The 5,000-nt window shown below is 37.7% G+C and overlaps 1 protein-coding gene across 2 annotated transcripts in view; it reads left to right on the top strand.

Moving 5' to 3' along the window:
- The window catches only part of LOC113818129 (uncharacterized), a 108,288-nt gene that overhangs the window by 51,620 nt on the left and 51,668 nt on the right, over positions 1 to 5,000 (top strand). The gene's annotated exons all lie outside the window — the stretch shown is intronic.

Genomic DNA, 5,000 nt, shown 5'->3' on the forward strand with positions numbered 1-5,000 from the left:
ATCGCCTACAACCCTATGATCTTCAATTTTCTCCTAGTCGGTGCGGTCCTTTCGTAAACCTTAACCCAAAAATCTATTCACAACTTTTTGAAACCGACCAACGAACAGATTAACAAACTTACTAACTAACCAACGCTACTAAAAACATAACCTCTTTTTGGCGGGGGTAATAATAATGAAAATTATGATAATAATGGTAATGATAATAACAAAAACAACAACAATACTGACAATAGTAAAAAAATATTAATAATCATGGTAATAACGATAATGATGATGAGGATGACAGTGATAGTCAAAATATGATGATAGTAGTGACAATGAAAAGATGATAATAATAACAATAATTATGATAATTTTTCTTTTCTCCCTTTCCCTCAACCCTCCCCCCCTTTCCCCATTGCCCCTGCTCCCCTCTCCCTTCCATCCCCCTCTCTCTCCCTCTACCCCTCCCCCCTTCTGTCTCTCGCCCTTTATCCCCTTCCCCTCCTCCTACCCCCTTCCTATACCCTTTCTCTCTCTCTCTCTCTCTCTCGTCTCTCTCTCTCTCTCTCTCTCTCTCATCTCTCTCTCTCTCTCTCTCTCTCTCTCTCTCTCTCTCTCTCTCTCTCTCTCTCTCTCTCTCTCTCTCTCTCTCTCTCTCTCTCTTCCTCCTTTCATCTACCCTCCCTGTTTCAACCCCCTCTCCCTATCTCTCTCCCTTAACCCCCTCCCTCCCTCTCTCTCTCCCTCAGCCCCTCCCTCCCTCCCTCTCAACCTCCTCCCCCTCCTTCCCCCCCTTCCCTCTTTTTCCTCTCTCCCTCAACCCCCTCCCTCTACACTCCCTCCCTCAACACCCTTTCACCCTCTCTCGACTTTCTCTTCACTCTTTTTCCTCCCTCAACCCCCCTCCCTCCCTCCCCTCTCTCCCTCAACCCTATATCTCCCTTTCTCCCTCAACCGCCTCACTCCCTCACTCCCTCTCTCCCTTTCCCCCTTCATCCCTTTATCCTCCCTCTCCTTCCCCCTTTCTCCCACTCTCCTTCTCTCTTTCTCCCTTTCTCCCTCCACAAGCAAAGTGACGAAAGCCTCAGCTGAGGTGTTTTCACGCAGGGAGAGAATACGTCAATAGGGCGTCGATAATCAATCACGTTGTGTCCTTCTTTCTTGGTCTTGTCCCCCTGCTTCTTCTTCTTCTTCCTCTTTTTCATCTTCTTTTTCTTGTTGTTGTTCTTCTTCTTTTCTCCTTTTCATCTCATTTTCCTTCTTGTTCTTGTTCTTCTCTTTTTCATCTTCTTTTTCTTCTTGTTGTTGTTGTTCTTCTTCTCTTTTTCATCTTCTTTTTCTTCTTGTTGTTGTTCTTCTTCTTTTCTCTTTTTCATCTTCTATTTCTTCTTCTTCTCTTTTTCATCTTTTTCTTCTTCTTCTTTTCTCCTTTTCATCTTCTTTTTCTTCTTGTTCTTCTTCTTCTTCTTGCTCTTCTTCTTCTTCTTGATCTTCTTCTTTTTCTTCTTCCTATTATTATTATTATTGTTATTCCTCTTCTTCGTCTTCTTCCGCTTCTTCTTCTTCTTCCTCTTCTTCTTCCTCATATTTTTCCGCTTCTTCTTTTTCTTCCTCTTCTCCTTCTTCCTTTTCCTCTTCATCTTCCTCTTCTTCATCATCTTTTTCTTCTCCCTTTTCCTTCTTTATATATTTTTCTTCCATTTCTTATTTTTCTTCTTTTGACATTTTTTGTCGATTTTTCTCTATTATCTTCCTGTCATTATCTATCTAATTCTTTCCATCATCAATCTTTTCGTTATAATTATTTTTGTCGCTTTCATTAAGATCATTATAATCGTTATCATTATTACCTCCTTTATTGTTGTTATTACTATGACTATTTTTATTATCATCATCGCCATAATTATCGTTGATGATAGCATTCTTACTATAATCATTATCAATAACTTTAATCATAATCATCATTATCATTTCCATCACTAGTTATAGTAGTTTCAATATTACTATAATTTTTGTTATTATTATTCTATCTATGTTTATGAATATCAAGTTTATGTCATTATTATCCTCATCGGAATATTTTTTCTAATAAACAATATTTTTAGTTATACTACAAGTGCTTCTATAACTACCATTGCCTCTATGCATTATTATTATTATTATTATTATTATTATTATTATTATTATTATTATCTTTACTGTTATTGTTATGATTATTATTATCATTGGTGTTGTTATTGTTATAATTATCAGCATTATCTTTATTATCATTATTTCATTATGATCAGTATTATCATTATTATTATTATCTTTACAATTATTGTTATGATCACTATTATCATCAATGATGCCATTGTTATAATTATCATCATTATCTTTATCATTATTTCATTATGATCATTATTATCATCATTATTATCTTTACATTATTATTATCATTACTATTATTATCATTGTTGTTGTTATTGTTATTATTATTATCATCTTTATTATCATTTCATTATGACCATTATTATCATCGTTATTAGTAGTATTATCATTATCACCATTGTTATTATCATTACTACTACCATTATCATTATCATCATTGTCATTATCATTATCCACATTACTACCATTGTCGTTATTACCATTATCATTATCATCGCCATCCTCATCATCATTATTACCATCATTATCATCATTTCTCTCATCCTCATCTTTATCATTCCCTTTCGCTTGTTTCTATCCTCTCCTCTCTTCCTCTCTTTCGCTTCTCCTTATCGTACCTTGCTTGGTGGAAATTGTGGAAGCAAAGATTTATATTTCTCCTTAAGGAACATAAAAACTTTTATTGTATGCTTATAAATGGTGGCTTGCGTGACTGTTGCTGTGTGGGTGGGAGAGGGAGAGGGAGTGGGGGTTGGGGTGGGTGGGTGAGGGAGAGGGAGTGGTGGTGGGTGGGAGAGGGAGAGGGAGTGGGTGAGGGTGGGAGAGGGAGAGGGAGTGGGTGAGGGCGGGAGAGGGAGTGGGTGAGGGTGGGAGAGGGAGAGGGAGTGGGGGTGGGTGACTGTTGCTGTGTGGGTGGGAGAGGGAGAGGGAGTGGGTGAGGGTGGGAGAGGGAGTGGGTGAGGGTGGGAGAGGGAGTGGGTGAGGGTGGGAGAGGGAGGGGGAGAGGGGGTGGGTGGGTGAGGGAGTGGGGGTGGGGGTGGGAGAGGGAGTGGGGGTGGGTGGGAGTGGGGGTGGGTGGGTGGGTGAGGGTGGGAGTGGGAGTGGGAGTGGGGGTGGGTGGGTGGGTGAGGGTGGGGGTGGGAGTGGGAGAGGGAGAAGGAGTGGGGGTGGGTGAGTGAGGGCGTGGAAAGAGTGAGGGAGTGGGAGTGGGTGGAGTAAATGGGTGGGTGGATTGGTAGGTGGGTATGGGTGGAATGGGAGTGGAGGTGTGTGTGTGTGTGTGTGTGTGTGTGTGTTTGTGTGTGACAACACAAAGTTAATTACAGACACGAAAACACGAATAAAAAGGAAGAACAGGATAAAGGGAAAGAAAAAGAAAATGGAAGATAGAACAAATAGAAGCAGAAAGTGTCAAACAAGACAAATAGAAAGTGAGTGAGAGAGAGAGAGAGAGAGAGAGAGAGAGAGAGAGTGGCAGACAAACAAGCAAAAAGTGAGAGAGAGAAAAACTGGCAAAAAAGAGACACAGAAAGGGAGAGACTGAAACACTAATAAAATTAAAAAAAAAAAAAAAACAAAGACGAGTGAAAATGAAAACCAAAGAAGAGAAGGAGAAAAAAATAAAAACACGAAAGGAAATAATAGAAAAGACAGAATGAAAGGAAGAGACTTGAAAGAACATGAGACACGAGACAAAAATGATAATAGGGAGACATAAAAACAAAATGTAAAAATTCAAACACAAAACAAACAAAAATTTAAATGAAGGTCAAGAAATAAAAAATGAATGAAAATTAAAGACACAAGACAAAGAAAAGAAGAACTAAAATGAAAATGAAAAACAAAACAAACAAATGAAGTGGAAGAACAAATGATATAAAGAAAATAACAGACATCAAGACGAAATTATTATAAAAATACACGAAATACACAAGACAAAACGAGTAAAGAAAGACACAGAAAAAACGACTTAGAGAGAAAAACAGACGACAAAGAGGGAAAACAACAAAAGCTTCGAAAATATGGCACTAGGCAACCTCATCCTATCCCTCGCCCAGCTCCCTTCTCTCATAAAGGTACCTTCCGTGTAATAATTAATGACCTGATAAATTATACCCTTAATTGGGATAATTTCTAGCAGGTGGAGGTGATCATTAAGGGTGGAAGGGTGAGAGGGATGGCTTTGTCACAAGTGCATTAAGATTAGATGATATTATGTACGTGTTCTGTAATAGAAAACGGGAAATTGAATGAGAGAAAACGTGTTGTTTTTTTTACGGTTAGACTGAAGGATATGGATGTAGCTGTATATTGTATTTGTATTGTATTGATGTAAATGTAGATGTATATTGAGTGATTAGTATTATAAAGAATTCTGTGGTTTGAGGAGGTTTTAATTAATCATTCATTTATTTATTGCGTGATAGAAAGTATATAAGACGTAATTGAACATGTAGTAACATAAAACAGACTCAAAATACTACATAAATAGTTACATAAAACCGTGGTATTATATACGATTCCTGGAAGTATAATAACAACAGGAATAGAAATGACCTTAGATCTTATTCGTAAACATACATGTGAAGATCCGCTCAAAGGAAAGAAAATCTTTTTCAACAACAAAATACGTACCTATAAATTCATGAATAAACATCAATAACTCATGAATAATCACTATGTATGCCATGAGTAAGATTTATATCTCATGAGTATCTATAAGTTATAAGAGCTAAAGTTCATGAATACCTATTAATTATGGGTAAACGCTTATAAATGATGAGTATCTATGAATCATGAGTATCTATGAATCTATAACATGGGTAAGTACTGTCATTAGTAGAGATCTGTGACTCACAAATATC

The sequence above is a fragment of the Penaeus vannamei genome, chromosome 39, assembly GCF_042767895.1.
Source record: "Penaeus vannamei isolate JL-2024 chromosome 39, ASM4276789v1, whole genome shotgun sequence".
NCBI lineage: Eukaryota > Metazoa > Arthropoda > Malacostraca > Decapoda > Penaeidae > Penaeus > Penaeus vannamei.